Source organism: Taeniopygia guttata, chromosome 3 (genome assembly GCF_048771995.1).
Source record: "Taeniopygia guttata chromosome 3, bTaeGut7.mat, whole genome shotgun sequence".
NCBI classification, from domain to species: Eukaryota; Metazoa; Chordata; class Aves; order Passeriformes; family Estrildidae; genus Taeniopygia; species Taeniopygia guttata.
Genome location: NC_133027.1, coordinates 16,549,923 through 16,570,371, shown reverse-complemented (window position 1 = coordinate 16,570,371; position 20,449 = coordinate 16,549,923). Strand labels below are relative to the sequence as shown.

At 41.2% G+C, this 20,449-nt stretch overlaps 1 protein-coding gene across 4 annotated transcripts in view; it reads left to right on the top strand.

Moving 5' to 3' along the window:
• HPCAL1 (hippocalcin like 1) overlaps positions 1 to 20,449 on the top strand; it is a 64,515-nt gene that overhangs the window by 12,654 nt on the left and 31,412 nt on the right. For 3 of the 4 annotated variants that reach the window (XM_030267221.4, NM_001164353.1, XM_030267222.4), the window contains 1 exon segment: positions 3,306 to 3,352. The exons of the other annotated variant lie outside the window; for it this stretch is intronic. The gene's annotated coding sequence lies outside the window, so the exon portion shown is untranslated. 4 annotated transcript variants of the gene reach the window in all.

Genomic DNA, 20,449 nt, shown 5'->3' with positions numbered 1-20,449 from the left:
GATTATTTGGAGCAGTCTTCTTCTTCAGCTTTTTGCTAGCAGCTCTGAAAATAGTAGACTGATGCACTCACCTCTTCCTGCCCAGCTTCCAAAAGTTTCTGACATCTCTTCCTTTAATTCTGCTTTGTAATTTAATTTCTGCCATGAGTTTCTTCTGCTAATTCATTTATAGCATACTTTTAATTGTCAGTGAATTTGAATACTGCGTGGACTGTAAACATAGAAATTAATGTGTGCTATCCAATTACCCTCTACTCCTGCAAGTTGGAACAAAGGTTTTATATGATTTCAGACATCCCTGAAAGTCTTTTAGAATGCCAAAATCCAGCATCTGGACTGTGAAATTCCATTCACTTTGAGCATATAAATATGGCCAAATAATATTGCACTATTTGGCTTGTTGGATGGAGAAAGTACAACAATTTTGTAGCAGCAACACAGAAGAGAAAAGAGTTTGTGGATTGTGTTTCCTATTTTGCCATGGACCAAATTCAGTCCTTATCTTGTTTTTCCATTGGTGTTCATTTGTTTTGCAACTTGAAGAAATAACATCCATCACTCTGTAAGATAAGGATAGTAAGTTTTTATCATAAAAAGATGTTGAATCTAAAATGATTTGCTTAAATGTTTTTGTTGCTGCCAGGTTGCAGCATTTATGAGTACCTGCCCAGGGATCTCAAGAGTAACATAAAATTTTATGGTAACAGAAAATATGTTGGAATTTACTTCCTGGGAGCAGAAGATTGGTGCAATTAAAACCTGCACTGATGAGGGAAGCTACCAGGATAAAATAAGAACGCAATCATTTAGGAGGCACACACTTAAGGGGTTTTGTCTTTGCCTTTATTTTTCCTTCTAGGCTCTTTGGCCCTTAGGGAAGTTTGTTTGAAATTGCTCCCCAGATGATGGGAAGATGCATGTGGGAAGGTTGGTCTTCAGTACAAGACATTCAACCAGCATCACCCACCAGTCATCAGGGGAGAGGACACCTCAGGGGATGACTGGTGACCCCATGTCAGGGCAGGATACCCTAACCTCACCTCTGTGACTCTTGTTTTGTTCTTGTGATTTGTAGAAGGAGCTGTATTTCTGCTGGCTGCTTGACTTCTTTTCATCTTGATGTTTACTTCTGAAAACCTGTGGCGAATTTGTGAGGTTACCATAACAATCAAAAACCAAAATATATAGTACTAATTTTTTTTTAAAGGAGGAGATGGAATGGCAGTGCAGACACTCTTACTTTTATTACAGTGTTTTTCTGGAAGTTAATAAATTATTTCCAAACTAGTCATCTTCTGGGTGCTGAGTAACAGCATGGGTTAGTTTGGAACAAATAATGTCAGACATCCTAATTGTTCTCTGGAGAAGGCTAACAGGTTCTGTAGATAGAAAAAGAGCAGATTATATGATCTACTCCAATCCTAGTTAAGTTTTTGTGATGTTTTGATATTCATGGAAAAAAATAAGGAAAAGAATTTGGTTGAAACTTATGGATAGTGCAAGGTAGGTGTGCTGGCCATGATCCAGACTTAACTTCTGTGTGTGATCAAGCTCAGAAGTACTGTTGGGTGAGAATTTACAGAAGTGGACCCTATGGCATGGATCATTGTTACTGATGCATTTGATAAAATGCTGGTTCAGACTCAACAAGTAGCACCAAACTAGGGGATATTACAAGTACTTGGCAGGAGAAAGTTATTTGATTTTCAAGTAACTTTGGACAGAATCAGAAGATGACCTTGGAGGGTCCATCATTCCCACCAAAAGGCTTTAGTGTGGGCTTGCATTTGTCTCTGGTGAGTGGGTTGGCTGTACAGAATACTCAGGGGTGGTTGAAGGACCTCCACTGAAAAGTGTTGTGGGGTCATGGTGGGTCATACATTGCTTCTGCAGCATCATCCTGCCCCAACAGCAGCAGACACATGCTTCCACTGGGGGGGGACTTTGTGTCCAGTGAAGGGTTCACCTGGTGCTTTGGCATTGCTGGAGTAGTAAAGCCTGCATGAGGCACTGCACTGAGGGAAGATGTAAAAAAAATCAAAAAGGCCAGTAAGAATCTAAATAACAGGACTCAAGATGAAAGATGGGAAGGAATAAGGGTGTTTGGTCTGGAGAGAAGGTGTAGGATTGGCACGAGGAGTTTACAGTGTCAGCAAACAGCAGCAGCTTGCTGTAAGGGGAGAAATATGAAACCCTGTGTCTGTAGGGGTAAGGACCAGTGGAAATGAATGTGAGTGGTATAATGAAAAGCAGGAACTCCTGCTTGTAGGGATGGTGAAGTGTCAAAGGAGACTGTTGGGAGGCTTTGTCTGGGATGTCTGTGGCTGGGGTTTGGCATTAGGCAGACCAAGCATGGGTGCTAGGTGTGGGCTGGAGGCACCTAAACACAGTGGGCTTTTGTTTGCAGAAGTTACAGGGTTACTGGGTCAGACAGGGATCTGGCAGGAAAGAAATTGGTGTATTGGGTTGGAGAAGATGAATTCTTCCCAGCTGACCTTGGCCTTGGTGGTGGAGGAAAATCATGGTCAGCTCTGTGAGAGGCAGTCAGAGCAAGTCACTTGCTTTCGATTTTCTAATCCACAGATTTTGAGAGATTAGGAATCACAGGAGAAGGTGAACCTTGCTCCTGGTGCTCTTATCTCCGGCTCCTTAAAGGCTAATGAACCCTCAGCATTCAGAGCTGACAGATGCTTATGGGATGCTAATTATCATATTCTTTTTCCTTGAGAAGCATGCTCAGTGAAAAAAAAGTGATTTCTAACCTTTCAGAGCAACACTTAGTGGCTGGAGTAAACTCGGAACTGGCTTTCATATTTTTCATTTATTTTGTTCCAGGTTTTACATCTTGGTGTAAAAATATTCTGTGGTATAAGCCAAGCAAACCTTCTGAATCTGAACTTGATACTTACTTATTTTGAAAGATGACTTTTTACAAAAAACTATTTAAAATAAGAAGGGTGATTTCAACAGATTATTGAATGTCAGAAGAATTTGCTGTCTGAATTCAAGACAAATCTGTGCATTTTTCAATATAGAAATATTTCATATTTCAGAACAAATAATAAAACGCAAATACAAAACAAAGTTGTTTCCCATTATAGGGTAATTAGGGTAAGAACTGGAGCAGGGGTTTTTGCATGTTTAGACTATTTCTGGGGTTTTTTGTTGTTGTTGTTGTTGGTTTTTTTTTTGGTTTTTTTTTTTTTTTTAACTTGGGAACAGTAGTTTTTACTGGAGAGGCCAAGATTGTCACTTAGAGAAAAGCTGTAATGTAAAGCATGTTTGGTTTGTGTCTTCCCTTCCAGGTAATTGAGCCCCGTGGACTTTCTCTGAAGAGATTCCAAAATAGGTGGTGAGTACTTTGCAGACCCTGCTTCTTTCAAGGCACTCCTTAATTTAGTAATAGTAAAACTAAACGAGAAATAGAAAATGCAAGTGTTGTTTTTTGTTCTGCATTGAGTGCAGAAGTTTGCATTTGCTGAGTTAATTATGTGCTTTAATTTTAAAGCTGGCAGGGCTAATCTTTAAGCAGGGGTTTGTTGTCAAAATGGTAAGATTTGCACTTAATAATAACCTTTGCACTAAAAATAATTTCCTGAGATTGGATATGTGAAGTGTTACATTTTAAAAAGTACTTGACTTTAGGGAAAATCTGTACAAAATACGTTGCATTTTTTACTAAAAGCCTACACATCTCACCGGGGCTGTGTTTTTTGTGTCAGAAAGCAACCTTAGGATTTTTTTCCCTCTGTTCTGTCCAAGGTGTTAATCTAAAGGAATGCAACCTCCACAGAGTTATATGAGCTGCATAACCCATGCTAATCTCTGCCACATGTGACTGATTTTGTTCTGCCTGCACTCAAGGCTCCCATGTATTTCATTTTTATGCACTTCATTAGGTTCTTATTTGTGAGTAAGTGAAACATTAAATCATTCAAGAGCTGCAGGAGGATGAGATCGCTAAGAACTGCCAACTGGTGCCATTGCAGGTGCAAAATGCTCATGTCAATCAGTGCAATTTCTTTTCCTCTGCTGGCGCTGGTCTCGCCAATGGTGCCAGCTGAGACTCTGCTCTGTAACACCCTTTGCTGTTTGTTTTCGTTGTTTCTAGAGAAATACATACTCTATTTCCTTTTTCAATTCTAGAGTTCTTTCCCATGAGATTAACCAAATTATATAATTACCCATTAATTCCTCAGGAAGTTCATTCCTTCGTTGCATTTCCCTAGTGCACAGGATACAAGCTATTAGAGCTCTTGTGTGTTGAGACTGACTAATGAACCATGGCAGAGTGCCCCAAACCTCTAATGGACTTCTCTGTCTTCCAAATCTGTGTATTTCCCATAGATCAGATGCCTTTTGATACACATGGTCCCAGGCTGATTTGAAGTATCCCTACAGGTGAAATGTAGCCATCCACACTGATAATTTCTCAGGGCAGGGGAGGATGATGGAGTTTGGTGTGTCTGTCAACCTAAATATGAGTTCATTGTGCTAGAAAACAGTTACTTTGTATTTATAAGGGACTTACTTAACACTCCTCAAATGTATATCTTATCAACTCCCTCTTTCAGCAGTAAAAACATCCCTTACTTAGTAAGCTGTTTTATCCTTATTTTCTATATTGAGACTTACGTTCCTAAAACTTGAGTTTTACAAGCCCAAATCATGAATCTCATGTGCCTTTCACCAGAACGCTTTTGTGAGCAGTAGCTTATGAATCCCTCCTCTTCCCCAGCTCCGCAGCTAGGGTGGGATCTGTATTGTAAACCTGCATGGTTTATATTGCTAATTTCTGCATTGAGACCTGAATATTCAGTGGCTCTTTTTTGAGAGGTTGAAAAATGAAACAAAATTCTTCTTCTGAGGACAGAAAGGAGTATGGGTTGGATGACAGTAATACCATGTGTGCAAAATCCAGGTAATTTTAAACTGTCTCTTTAAATTGTACTTAAAATTGGATTTTTCTTGTTTTCTTGTTTCAGGTAACACCTGAACATGGTATGAGTAAAAAACCACTCTAGACTGGTTAATACGTGTTTTTCTTGGATAGTGCTTTGAAAAGTTCCTGTGGTCTTTCCTTGGAGCTTGGGCTCCTGATGCACTTTTGCTAACAGAGATTAGCATTGTTTGGTGGCCTGGAAATCACATTTCTTGATGCTTCAGTGGTCTGTATTCCTCCTGTTTTCAAGTTCCGGTGTGTCTATGATTTCAGTTTGGGAATTCCTATGATCCATACCAGAAGAAGGTACATCTCCAGATCATAAGAGCTCCTGTACGGAGCCTTACAGTGGTCAAGCTACATCAGTTCATGTTTAACGTGTAGTAAGAGACAGACTTGAAGGCAGACCAGTGCTGAGTCTGATTGGACATGTTCCAAAATGTAACGTGTGGCCAGCGGCACATGGATGGCTTCAGAACAAAGTATGAAACTAAAATGTGTATGACTGAAGGTAGCTTGAATTTTACCCCAGCTACACACATCTGGAGTTGAGGGTGCTGGCCATGGAAGGGTGTGGTAAGCAAGGGGGAGTTGACATTTGGATGCTTTCCTGCTGGGATACCACAGGGTCTGATGCAGCAAGCTGCTTACCTGTGTTTCTGCCTGTAAGCACATAAGCAGCTCTGGGCAGGGAAGACCAGGGAGCCAGACACATGATGGGACATGCACCCATCAAGACCACCCTGCTCAGGACACTTGAATGGGCAGCTGGGTCAGCATGCCTTGGCATGTTTTAGGGTGCTGCTGGGGTGGCTGTGCTGGGAGGTTGGAGCTGGGATGTGGTCAGGAGGGCTGCCTCTGTCACGGGTGCACTGCAGGGGGGCCATGGCGGTGCCATTGCTGTGTGCTCTGTACTGTTCTGGAGGAGCACATGAGCAGCTGTGACCCATGGCCAGGGAAGGCAGAGGATGGGACATGTGATAGTGTGAACATAATTTCAGAAACTGCCTGCTGCTTGCATGGACATGGGGCTCTGAGTCTGGAATAGGGCTCCCTGCTTCTCTGATCCAAAGCTGGAGTGTTTGATGCGTGGAAGCGAAACTTTTTGCAGCCAGACTGACAGATCTGTCCTACTAAACTGGCTTTGAGAAACATTATATTTTTAAACTGAAAGCTGAGTTAAAACCTCTGCAGCCTTTGTGTTTGTGGGAAGGAGGGTCCCCTTGAATGGGAGGTTGCAAGAAGTACTGGAGGGCTGAGCTTCTGAACATATCTCAGGATCACCTGTGGCAAGACATGGAAATCAAGGAATGTTCTTGCCACTGCTGTTGGGAAATTTGTTGGAAATATGCTGTATGTTCTGTGCACAGAGCAAGGCCATGGGCATGTCCCCGTGACCTGGCTCTGGTCATCACTAGGATGTCCGTCCCTGCTCACCGAAATCTCCTCATCCTTGAGTCCTGGTGCCTTTCAGCTTGACTCTGCCTCTACTACCCTTGTCAGCATTTCTCTGCCTTCTTTAAGCCTACCTGTATCCCCCTATCCAGGGTCCCATGGGATCACCCTTCCTGTGAGCATTCAGGCTTTGCAGGAATAAAAAAACCCAGCAGCAGTGCCAGGCCGAGGAACAGGGCACAGAAGGAGAAGGGAGCAGGCAAGATAAGTAGGAATTTGAGGCTGTGGTCTCCTTCCCCTGGGCATCATCTGCACTACAGACTTGAAAATCTGCCTTGTTTCAGAACTCAAACTCAAGTCCTCTTGGGGAAAGGAAGACCTTTCAGTTCTGTTTACTTTTCCTTTTACCTTTCCCTACTCTCTGGAGGGGACTGTGAGTGCCACATGTCTGCCATACATAAATCTATACTGTGGGTACAGAGAGGGGAGATGGAAGTGCAATTAACTGGAAAATGTCTCTTAAAAAAGCACAAATGAAGAGCACAATAGCAAATTAAGTACCTTTTGTGAGTAGCTTATGTAACAAAGTAATTGAAAATACTTTGTTACAATTTTAAACCAATTAATTATGGTTTAAAGTGTCTTCAATCAAACCTTCCAAATTTTTCCTTAACCACCTTTAAAAATTGCTCTTTGAATCTTCAGCTTTTACATTCTTATTATAAATAGGTTTTACTGATGTCTCCTTTGTGTAGACCTTTCTATGTTGTACTGCACATTTACTTTCCATATTCACTGTTTGCTCATTCAAGGATGTTAAGAAAAAAAATCCAGAATGACTATGCAACACTGCTGTTCAGCTGTGTTTGTTTTTATGAATGAATCTCCTGCGTGAGTGCTCACAGGCTTTGGGATTGCTCACTTTTCAAAAACTTTTAAAATTCAAAGTTTTTCCTTTATTCTTTACTGTGATGGGGAAAAACTAAAGCAGACTTTCCTTTTAAAAAAGTAAACTGTTAGCTGAGATTTCCAAGCTGGAAGATAGTGGGGCTCTGTAATTGCCTGTTTTCCCCACTGTGTGCTGTGCTCCCCCAAACACCACCTGCCTTCTCCATTTTGTAGAGATATTGCTATATGGCATGAAAAAGGAATGGCTCCTAATGCAAGTATCTCGTGTTGATTCACTGCTATACAACTGTTCATCCCCTAAGAGTGTGGGATTACAAAGCATTATCATGCTCAGATTGACTCAGGTAGTACTATTTTTATTTAAGCTGTATTAAGGTATCGTTGTGAATCTTTGGTCTTGCAGCATGGGTGTAATACGATTTACTATTTTTATAAAAAATCAACATGTCTGTACAAATCCTGTCTATGGCAAGAGCTGCAAAGATTAGTCATGAACTCGATACTTTTTCCCCCCCTTCTCCTCTACAGTGAGTTATTACACTTTTAATTTTCCTTTGACCTCTGTCGTGTTAGCTAGACTTGGTACTTGCTGGAAGAAGTTTTGGTGTAAGTGGAGGGCTTTGGTGTAAGAGGGAGCAAAGTTTGGGAATGCCCAGTGGAGTTACCTGGGCAGTCACCAAGGGAGTGCAGTGGGTTTCACTCACCTGAAGCCTTGAGGACCCTTCTAATTCAAGCACATGAGACCTGCCCTGACCAGCAGTTCTGTACATCCTCCTTTTATCAGGCCTCACCAGTCTTAATTTTAAAAAATGGTAATTTGGAGTGGATCCTTACCTTGCTCAGCTCCTTCTCATTACTCTTCAGCAGCTTGGTACCCTGGTAATGCAAAGATAAACAAGCATCCTAGGGTTAAGCTTGGCTAAGGGATGCAGTCAGAAATATCTACAGACAGCATGTCTGTCCAGCTGCATGCCTGCAGGCTGGATAGACTGCCAACCACTGTGTTTCCAGAGGGTCAGAAAAAAAATCATGGCCTTTCTTGAAAGGGAATGCAATGAGATGAGGCATGATTTTCCTCTACTGGGACAAATATGAAGATGATAAAAAAAACTTCCTTTGCAATGGGTCTGAATGGTGCTACCACTAAAAGTCAGCATGGTTTGCAAAGATGGTGGGTGCAAAAATTGCTTCACTACATTGCTTTGGTGATCTAGGAATTGCATAGCAGAGTGACAGTAGCCCAGGGAATATTTCCTGTAAGCAGCTTGGATGCAGCTCCCTTTCTGGGGAACTCAGTGGAATGGGCATTGCCACTCCTAGGCTTCTCAGCTCCAGGATTCACTGGGATAGGGGCTACTCCAGGACTAGGAATGCAGCACTGTCTCCTGAGGGGGTGTTTCTAGGAGCCTTTCTGGCCTTCCTCAGCATTTGGAAGGAGGGGTGATGGAGAGAGAGGCTCAATGTGGGCATCCTCCTGGGCTCTGTATCCTGGGACAGCCTGGCTGGTGAGCAGCTTAATTGCTGTAACTGGCTCATGGCACCCAAAGGCAGCAGGAGGCAGCCATGGTTGTGTTGAGTGTGGTCTGCAGTTGTGTGAGTATGAACATACAGAGAGACAGAAGGAGCATTTCCATCCCCATCAAGCCTTCTTTTGAAATGAAGGAGGCATTTAATAAGGGGGGTTTTGCAGCCTTCTCCTTAATTAGCAGGAATGCAGGATAACATTCAATAACTGCTTGACTACTACCTTAAATAGAAAAAAAACTGTGGTAAGGGTTGGATTCTCCACGGTTCAGTGTGGGCAGCACAGCGTGTGCAGTGAATGGGGGAGAAGATGCTGTGGGTTTGCCAGTGCAGGTCTCCAGGCAGGTTCTTGCAGAGTCCTGTTCCCTGCTGACCATGAGCTGTTGCAGCAGGTGTGGAAATCAGCTGGTCAGCTCTGGTCTCCGTTACACCATTTATGGTAGAAGAACATAATGTGCCAATTTTACTATAACAAAATATATGGATAATTTTGACATAGGATGCACATTGCTTTGTTAATGATTTTGTTTGGCAGGCTTTTTTTGGGAGTTTTTGGGAGAGGGGAGTTCCCCTAACACCACCAAGTGTTGCTTGTACATCTGCTGTCATGTCCAGGCATTGCCCTCCTCCTGCATGGTGTTCTGGTGAAGTTCCAGCAGAGCATCAATGGGGCTGCTGGGGTGCAAACCTTTTTGTGTGAACAAAGAGAATCTCAGCTAAGCCAGGCAGTTGTGTTTCCTTCTCCCTTTGCATTTGGTATTTATAAATATCACCCTTGTGGTATGAGCTACCATAAAATCTGGTCTCTTTGAAGTCAAAATTCCAGTTGTTCCTTTCCAGAGAGCTGACATGAATTCCCAGGAAAAGCAGACATGGCTATCAGTCCCTTGTCTAGATTTTGTTGTTGTCTGGAAAGAAGCATTGGGGTCTGCAGTTAGACTAGATGGTCACTCTGGGTCTTTTTCCGACTAAACAACTTTGTTCTATTCAAGTGCAGAGAGGTTTGGAGAGCTGGAAGAAGACTGGGCTGTAGGTCTCAGCTGTAGCTGTGTTCCTGATTTTGTGCAGGAGTGGTGGGAGAGATTTTCTTTGCTTGGCACTTGCTGTCTGACTATCTTACACCCTAAAGCCGAAGATTTCATTGTCTCCATATTGAATTCATCAGTAAATTGAGTGTAGTAAATCTGTTACAGTAAAAATGAAGTGGATTAAATGAAAGAATTTTTCATTCCACAAAAAAATTGTATTTGGCCTTCATTGAATTTCAAAGGGAATATAATTTGTCATTTTATTTGATGAAATACCACAGGCAAAATAATTTAGGAAATATGTTACTTTTTATAATTTGGGGAGGAAATTTCATTTTAGGTATTTACCATCCCAAAATTATTTTGTGGCACATCAGTATTAAGACATATCCTTGTGGGTATAAATCATGTCTCATTAGTTATTTACCATTACTGCCTATTCGTTAGAATAGTTAATTATCTAGTTCTAGTAATTTATATTGGAATCACTAAGGCAGCTTGGTTTTAAATCCTTTTATTTCTAGGTGAACATACCTTCTCTCTGAATGATAATGAAATATTTTAACACTGCAACAAGGAGCACAATAAATAGATATGTTAATACAAGTGCCTGAAAATATAAAGTTGAGAATGTAAAATCTGTGCACACTGGTTTCAGAATATGCCAGGAATACCTTCCCTGAGTTTTCATGTGTTTTCTAACTGTTTTGAATCTGAAGAAAGAGCTTTTTAATTTCATTTTGGTTGGTTATTTATTTTAAGTTTGACCAAGTAGAGTTCATAGACTCAGCTCTTCAGTCAGAGAGTGAGATAAGAGGATGGAATGGTCCCTGTTCTCCACTATAAAAATAGTGGGAGGTGAATTTACCTGTAAAGTGGCAGCTGAGTGGAGAAGTGATAGAAGATAGCAGGTGGAAAAGGAATTTCACAGCAAACAGGTATTAATTATGCATTTTGTGTGGTACCTGGGAAATTACTTCAGAATATCCTCATGAATCAGTGTATTTTAAAGATCATAGCCTGGGACTCAAGGAAAAAGGGTTTGGTTTTGCAGGTTATCTGGTTCTTCAGTTGTTTCCAGATGTTTAACAACTTTGTGGTAGTGTTCCCCTCCAACCATGTTTTCTCTGCACCCTGGATAAAATGTGACTTAGTAGGAGAGTAGGCCTTATCTTGCTTTCCACCCCTTCTGAATCCTTCCCATAATAATAAAGTATATCTAAACAAATGTAAAAGTTTTATTTTATTTCTTGTTGCATTTCAAGCATCCTTCTCCCAGTCTCTGCAAGATGCCCTGGCTGGGGATGATGATGTCTCTGCCTGGATAGCCAGGCATCCTGGGGGAACTGAGCAGCATCCACCTCCAAGACAGCACCCACGCAGAACACAGGATTTGTTATGCCTAAATACAAGTCAAAACTTGCAAGAAGTGGTTTAATAATGGGAATACCAGCAGACCCGTGAGTATAATGCTGCTGCTGTATGCTTTCATAAATCTAAGGTTTAGGGATGACAGTTACAATACATGGCATTGGGAGTATGTGAAACAGCAGTCATTAAACAAAAATGAGCTTTTAAACTAATGACAGCTGCCTAAATGGCTTTGCAGTGAAACAGATTCCCTGAGGCTACCATTCTTCAAATAGTACAGGTCCTATTGACTTAAAAAAAAAGGAGGAAAATATTTTGTTTTCATACTGTAGTACTGCTTTTACATTCATCCCAAAGGTCAAGCTGTGAAGCGTTTGCTAAACTTTAAACTGGAAGTGTTAGAAAATAATGAATGGCAATATTTCCAGTAATTCATTCACTGTTATTCCCCTGAATTAAGCCACGTCCAATACCAGGGATTCACACCTGTACCAAGATGGTATACTTCTAAGTATACTTACTTAGAAGTAAGTATACTTTTCTCCATCTAAATTCAGCTTAGTTTAACCCAGTAGGTAGTTCTGCACAATATCTGTTGTACAGAATTTTATCCAAATGTCTTTATCAAAACCTCTTCCAACTCCTGCTGGTTTAAAATTATACCAAATAAAGCAGCATGTTGCTTTGAGGACACCATTCTCAGCCTAAAGTCAAAGGTTTAAAGATGCATATTTTGTCTTTTCCTTCATGCCAGATGTCCTGATGGACCACGGCTACCTGTATCTGAAATGCATTGGCCAGTTTGCTTGAAGACATATTTTAAGCAGGTTGATGGTTGCAGAAGAGCAACCTATTCTCAGTCAACCACTTCCACATATTTTTAACTTTGGCTTTTCCCCTGCCCAAATTTGGTTTCTTCCTGAAAGTGCTTGTTTGGCTTCTGTCTTCCTGTCCCACTCATTCTTCACCTTTATCAGAACTCATGGGTTTTTGTTCCTCCTTTAATTACCAGGAATAGAGGAGAAGACAGAATAACCCAGACTGTGAAAGGATGTCAAACAGCAGAATTTGGTTGTTTTGCATCACATCTCATACCATATACAACTTGGAACCCATTTCTTGCTCTATAAACCCAGCTTCAGCCTGGGACTGGCCTTGCTTGCTGAATAACTCCAAGTAATTCCAAATTTTTATAAAGCAAGCAGTTCCACTACAAATGTATATGAAATCTGTTGAGAGCAGTCATATTTCACTTTCTTCCTGTCATGAGATGGCAGTTTATAAAGCTGAATGCTGAAGTGCTCCTCTGGCCAGAGGTCCAGAGGTCTCCTGGCAAGCCAGGGATGTTGCGTGCAGCTTTCAGAACCTGACAAATTCTCTTGAAAATATCACCAGAAATCCTGGCTCTCTGCAAGCTTTGGTGCTCCTGGAAGACCTGGATAATACACTGTTCTTTCCACCACTTTTCTTGTTTGCCTCTGTAGTTTGACCTAAGCACAAACATGCTTTATGTGGGCAGTTCTCTGGGGAAGAGGAGGGCTGGCTAGTTGTGGTGACTTCAGCCATATTCTCTCCTAGGGATTCGTACTCTCATCTTCCTAGGGAGTATGCTTGAGTCAGGAGACAAGAGTGGAAGAAGAAGAGTTATATTAACTAAAACATGAACATTTGAACAGATGGCTGACCTCTGTAACACCAAGAACTGTTTAATTTTAGAAATTTGCGGGCTGATTCAAGTTTGTCATGCTCCTTACAACCATCTGAGCATAGATACACAATGATTTATTAGCTTCCTTCAAAGCTTTATTGTTTAATTTCCCTACTGTTTGAAACACTGAGCTTTAGGCTGAATAAGAAAGACCCTGGACTTCAATGGGTTTGGTTCCCTTTGTGACAGCTTCCTTTAGACCACTGAAGACTGAGGGAGAGGAGACACTCCCTGTCATGGTGGAAGGAACTCAGCTCCTCTGTTTTTCTCACTTCCCCAGCATGCTCAGCCCTAGCACAGACAGGGGCCATGGAACAGTTAATTGTGGGCAGGGAGGAGACAGATGATCATCCTGCCCCAAATCACTTAAACGCCTTAGGAGTCTACCCTTGCCTGTCTGAATGAGCCAACTAATCTTTCAGTGAGCTGCACAAGTGAGCACTGGGTTATATATGGTACAAAGAGGGAGATGACACAAAATGATCAAATTCCCCTATCCTACCTCTACCACAGCAAAACTGTGCATCGTTTGCTTGCTTAATAGTAGAAGAATATCACTGTTTGAAGAAAATTGCTTCTGGCTATGGGCAGTTCTCGTCCTGTGGAGGCTTTTAGGTCAAGGTTGCATATCTTTTGAAAACAGGTGGTATAGGCCAAATGGTGGTGACTGGGGGCCAAAATTCTTGGAGAAATTATTTGAATGAAAAGGTATTGGACTAGATCAGAGGTTCTCAATGCTTTTTGTGAGATCACAGTGAATTCCCAAGAATTGTGCTTCAGGCACTTATGTGGCAATTTGAAAGAGCAGTATCTGCTTGGTGACCACACATAAAGTCTTTGGTGCTGTCCTGTAGACATGCTGGGATGAGTGATGCCAAGAGTCCCATCTGGGATTCAGTGAGTCAACACTGGAAGAATAAATGAAGGACTTGAAAAATGTTTTTATAAGGAGTGTACCATGTTAGTCCACTGAAAAGTGAAAGAAAAAATAAATCTGTATCAGTGCAGCATATATTTCTTTTATAGACATCTGGCTTATCACTATGCTTGGCTCTTCTTAATTACTGCTAATGCTTCTGAAGGCTGTGCAGTTGGAAATGGAATGTGACTGGCCCAGAGTCAAGGCACAGCAGCTTTTATCAGGGCCATTCGGAGGCAGACCATCTGCAAAATGTATTTATTTTTTCGTTGGTTGTCTTCTCTAAATAAAAATGTGATGCTGTGAGAATGTCCATTCCATTCTATTCCTACCCTCCACCAAAGTTTCCATTTTCTAACAAATTGTTTTTGAAAGTTGTATTTGGCAAATGTCTGTTTACTTAATTCCTCTTTTGTCATTGCTGCTTGTCCATGAAACCCAAATCTCTTTGCGTCCAAACTCAGCTGTAGCTCAGGTTAGAGTATTCTTTAAAATGTGGTTGCTTTATGCTCATTTGGGTTTTTTGGCTCCCTTCCTTTGGCGATGGAGGGAGTGCAGGTACTTCACATCTGATGGAGGCAAAGCTGGTATCTACAGAGCCAAGGGCTGTTAGAGGAGGTGTGACACCCATGTGGTCAGGGTTCCTTGCTCACCCCAGGTGTTGGAGCTTCAGCACCCGTGGCACCTCCTAGCTATAACACAGGAGTTTAACAGGGATTAGCTTTGCTGGATTGAGTGTCTTCTGCCTGCAGAAAAACTTGTGAAGGTCCTGCTGGCTTAGGTCTGTAGCCAACAAAGGATACTTCATCATTACCTTCAAGAAAATTGTCTTTTCAGGAGAAGACTTGGAAGAAGTAGCTCTTCTTCTTTTCATTTTCAGAAAGTAATTTCCCTGCTCTTGTTGCCTTCTCTGAAGTGAATTTAGCTGCTTGGGACACTGGGTTTTGTTTTAGAAATAAAACAGTCCTTCATCATAGCGCTCTATTCAATACTGTGCTGTTCAAATCAGTAGGGAAAAAGGGATAGTCCCTATGTGACACTGATTTTATAGCAATTTTTTTTAAACTGATAAACTTAAGGCTTTCCCTGAAAAAGGTGAGCTTAAGTAAATCATAACATGTTTTCCTCTTAGTTACAGTGATGTAATCCAGCTTTGGCCATCCTTGCCTAGCGGTGGGTGTTTCTGGAGGAAGGTAGAGAATAGGGACTGTAGTTAGAAAGGCAAATGCAATTACAAAAGCAAACAGTTGTTTATATTCTATAAAATTGATACTCATTCCGGTTAGGTTCACCTTCCTTGCCTTAAGGTTTTCTCATTAGAAGCAATTTCTGTAAATACCATCTCTTTCTTTTCCCTTGGAGAGATCTTAAAGAGCTGGGCTGGAATTAGTGTCTGCATAATCAATAAACTCTAATCTACATGATGGGGTTTTTTTCCTTTAAGTTTGTTCTTTCTGTACTGGAGAAAATATGTCTAAAGTAAATGTGAAATGAAAAAGGGTTAGATTCAACTTGACTCACTGTTAATATATGCGCTTACAATTTTGCAATATGAATGTCTTCCAAAACAATTTGAGTTATTGCAAGGTTGACTACTAAATGATTCATCTACTACTAGACAGCCAGTGCAGTAGTGTCTTTGAAACAATTTTTGAGCCTCTTTCCTGCTGGTCTTTCCCTCCCAGTCTGATTTAAAGATAAAACACTGACCATAAATAAATTGTGATGCTTCTTTTTCAGTCTTCTCCTTTGCTTCAGAATTGTGCTTCTGTCTTGCATTGAAAAGTGTGTAATGAAAGGTTCTGAAGACTTCCCTGAGCCAGAACATCCAGTCTTGTATTTAATTTGAGGCACATGCTTAAATTATCTTGGGGTTGGCTGGATTTGTTTGTGCACTCAAGTGCAAGTGCCTGCTTAATCCAGGTGAATAATGATACTTGAAAGATTTTGTTGATGGGAGGTCACAAGTGTTTTGCTTTGTGTTAGTGGTGTAGGTGCAGAGCATGTGAAAATATTAATTGGTCATCTCTTTGTCTGGAGCAGTTCTTGTAATAAGAATACCTGCTTATATTCTGTTTTTCTTCTCAGAAGGTCTCTGCTTTTCATGCTTAGTTAAGGAGCTGAATCTGCAGCTGAATTTAGGGAGGTGACTAAGCATTGTAAAATCCAATAATTTGTGAGAGAAAAGGCAAGACCACATAAAAGATTCCTGTTTTGTTCTTCATGTATTCTACAAACTTGTACATTTTTAACATTTTTACAGCTACAAGTCTTAACACTGTGTACTATGCTGCATTGAGACAACTGATTCAAAGGAGCCCTCTCATCACCTGTTGATGCTGTGAACCTGCATCTGTGCAAGTTCTGGTTTTAATTGTCTTCCTTTTTAAAGAGATGTCCTCAAATGTGAGCTGAGGCTAGAGGCTAAGCTGTTCCTCATTACTCTGAATAGCAATGATACATTTGGTTGTATGCCCCGTTGAGCCGGCTTGGAGCCAATGAGCAGCGGTGGAGCTGGGCATAAGTGATGGAGTTACTCACAGCTTCTTAATATTTTCCTTAAGTTGTTTTGGTTAATAATACAGTGTAATAATAATTCCTGACAATAATAGGTTTGCTTCTCTGGCTTGTGTGATGCCAGTTCTGTTGTTGTGGAGGTTTTGCATTTAGCTCTCAATAAACATCAGGCACAAAGCCAGTTGCTGTGCTCATGGTTGACCATGACTTGATGAAGCTATAGCACATTTTGTCTGCTATAGCTTGGAAATATTTTCTTGTCCCTTAAAGGCAACTCTATGCTCTGACAGTGACACTTTCATTGGAGAATGAGAAAACTTTGACGCTGGCTCCTACTGCCCACCTTTACAGTCCAAGCTTTCTCAGCTTTCTTAATTCCATACAGTGGAAGAAACAGTCCTGAAGTGCTCATAAATTCTGCACTTTGCATTTGCTCAGTATGCTGAAGTTTGGGAATGAGCTTCATAGAGATGTCTGTGCTATGTTAAGGTTATTCAGAGCAAAGCTTGGTTTTGGTCTTAATGCCTTTGCTACCAAATTTTAGTAGGTAAAGGTGAGGCAGACTGCTCCAACCCAGCAAGAGATTATTATTGTTTTGTGGGGCAGTTTTGGTTTCTCTTCAGAAATTCCTCAAATGACCAGTGTTTATAAATAAACAGTCTCCCTTCCTCTCAATCTCCAAGTGCAGGAGACCTGTGCTGAAGTCAGAAATGGAATGCAAAGAGAGCATCAAGAGCACCCTTGCCTCTGGGTGCTGTGGGATGAGGCTGCAAGTGGAAATTTATCCCATTTAACCTTATTTTTAAGATATTTTTGTCCATTCTCATCTTCACACATCATCACACTCTCATCATCCTCTTGTTTAGGTTTCTCTGTGAGGTGGTTGTGGTCAGCATGTTTCAAAATAGAAGATTTCATGAGGCTGTGTTGATTGCAGAGCCCAATCTCCTGTAGTTGCAGGGAGTAGACTCCAGCCCAAACAAATTGCTCCCCTCTTGGATGCTTGCCCTGGGGATAGGCTGTTCACCTCCACTCTGACTAGAATCACTTTCAGTTTCAACTTGATCATGATCTGTTTAATAGTTTAAAGGGGTTTTTGTCAGCACTGTGGGTTTAATTTTTTCCATCCTGATGCAGTAACAACAAAAGCTCCTCCTGCTTTTAAGATAAATCAGCCGAGTGCTGCTAGTTTCCACTTTCTGTACTTTTTTTTAAATAAATTGTATAATTGAAGAACGTTTTGATTTTTGTTCTTTATTTTTATTTGCATGACCTAATTCAGCTTGACTTTGGCAATTTCTCTTTCCCTCTTGTTTCCTGACCTCTCACGCAGCTGTCTTTGATGGGTAGCCCTTCTTTTCCATTCCTCACATACACTCTGCTTAGCCCTAACAATCCCTTTTTGGTGATTTTTTTTTTCCATTTAGACTGGGACTCATTCCCTGGATATCTCCCCTACTTACTTTGGGGTTGCTCAGTACCAATTTTTTTTCATCTATGACATACAGATATTCTAAGCTTCTTACAAGAGTGTTCTTGAGCACTTCCATCCAGCTGACTTTCATGCTGAGTTCCTTAGATTCCTCAAAGCTTATGGGAAATTTAAATTTTTGTGTTTCTCTAAATCACCTCTCCATGATTACAATTGTCTCCAGAGTTGCTTTCATTGAGGACTTTCAGCTACTTACAGTGTCTAAATTAGAACTGCCATTTCTAGTTCAGCAGCTGGAGGATTACAATTGTCTTCTGCTTTCAGGAATATCTGTGGTCAGCTCTTTACGTTAATAGTGGGTTCTTCAGTTGAGTATTTTGGGAAATTGCAGTCCCACTGTAAGATAAGCCCTGTTGGCACTTCTGTCTTGCTTTGAACCTTGGAATCTGCACTGTGCTTCCATGCAGGCTCTGTAGGGTGTAGAATAACCTGTGATGTGGCCCCTCTTTCTTCAAAGTACTGGTGACTCCATACCACTGCAGTCCTTTGGAGTTTCTTGTTGTGCTACCTGAGTTTTCTCTTGCAGTGCCCTTCCTCTTGGTATCAGTATGTTAATCCATGCTCCTGTTTCTTACTCATCATTCTGGCTAATTATCTAACATCCTATCTGACTGCTGCTATTAATGTTCATATGCTCTTTGCTCTCCTAAGTGTGGCTATTATGTGCTTTTTTGCCCACATATACCAATCCCCCCATCTGTTTATTAAAACCAAATGTGGGAATTAACTGATTTTCCTGATTATCCTGTCTCTAGAGGTGTTTTTTTCTGTAGTTTAAAACTCTTGTCTGTGCCTGCTGTGATCACAGAAGGACATATCTCATACACAGAGAAACGTCCTTTTTTTCCATGAGTGCCTTCTGCTGGTGGAACATCTGAAAACTTCCCTTCCAGTGTCAGCTCTTGAGCCATATGGATGACATTAACTTGTAATAGCTTTTCCTTCCTTTTGTAGCATCTAAAGGTCCTCAGGGATGATGCTCAGAGTCTAAGGCTGGTCTCCCCAGACTCTCTATAGCCTAGAGGGAGGTAGACACCACCAGAGAGCATCTAAAATAGGCTCCTGCTCCAAATTGCCTTCCTGGTCTACCAGCAGAAAGACTATCCTCTTCTGGGCTAAATTTAGTCCTGAGCCTGGTTCATGCCTGTGGTTGAATTCTCCATCTGCGCACTGAGACCAAGAGCCCTTTGCTTACTGGAAGGGCAGAGATAAACCTCTGGGGAAAAAGGAACTAGAATACTCTTCATAACAAGAATCAAGTGAAATGGTATAAATAAACAGAGCTGAGGACAGTACAGTGGAGCAGACAGGGGTCACAGCGTGGAAAAGGAGATGGGGAAGTGGAATATGATGGATAAGAGTCAGGCCTCCAACATGTGAGCTGTGGCCTTACAACCAGAAGCAGCTGGAAGACTTTCCTGGCGCAAAGACGTCTTGCATCATCTCTCCATGCAGGAAAAATGAGTCCAGATTGCTGTGTCTAAAGAATTTTTGTTTTATTTCCCATTAGAAGTGTAGACACAAAATCAGATTTCCACTCCAAGTTGTCTTATATTTTTAGCCTGTGATTGGATTGCAAATGTACACTGGATATTTACATTTCTGGAAGCAGACTCTGGTGCTGTTGTCTTAACCAGGATCCAAGTTAATTTACTGAGCTTCCAGATGGGAGCCATTTGTTTCTTTATTACAGATTTGCAGGAATGCTTGATTTAATCTAGATTTTCTAGCTCAGTAATTTGCCTATTTTAGCATTCAAGCATTTTCCCTACCTCCCCCTCTGTTTTTTTTTTCCCTCCCTTATCCTTGAGCTGAATTATCCACTGTGCAGAATAAAGAAAATGGGTTTTGCAAAAGGAGCCACCTGTCCATCATCCATCCATGTGTAAGCTCTTGGGGAGCTGATTGTCCTTCCATCTCCTGCAAAAGCTTTCCTAACAGGTGCCTAAGTGCAAGGCATAGCTGGTACAGCCTCTTAGCCCTATTTCACTTGGTTTGTTGAGGCTCATTACATTTTGCTATCTTTTTTGTTTTAAACTATTTAATGATCACCTTATTCTGGTCTAGTCCTTGTGCTGAATATAGATGTTGCTACACGATTGGCTCTTTTTATGTTGTGGGTAGATAAGAATATTTGCAGGAGGAGGTTCATAATTTTCCTTAGCAACATTCAGCCTCCAGTACATTGAGTGGCTTGTGATTGTATTATAGCCATTTCTTTAATGAAATTTTGAGCTTCATGACTCTCTTGCAATCACTTCTGCCTGGGGTTCTTAGATAGCCATGCAAGCACTATGTGTATCATTGCTGTGACATACAGAGCATACTGAAGGAGCAGAGGAGGTGCAGACAGGTAATGTTAGCTCACAAGCCAGCTCTTTTCTTCATTGCTGCATTTTCCATAACAGCTAAGACTGTGGTAGGAAAAAATGATGCACCATGTTCTAGCTACTTTAGTTTCAGAATGAGTGTATTGAACCAGCTTGAGGTCAACTTTATTATTTCTTCTTCTTGTGTTACAAATTCCCAGTGCTCCAAATAGCCAAATGTCATTCCAAAAAACCACAGAAGTGCTGCACAGAGAGTTTGCATCACTACGCGCTGGAGACACAGCATGCCCAGGGCAACAGGCACGATTGAGAGC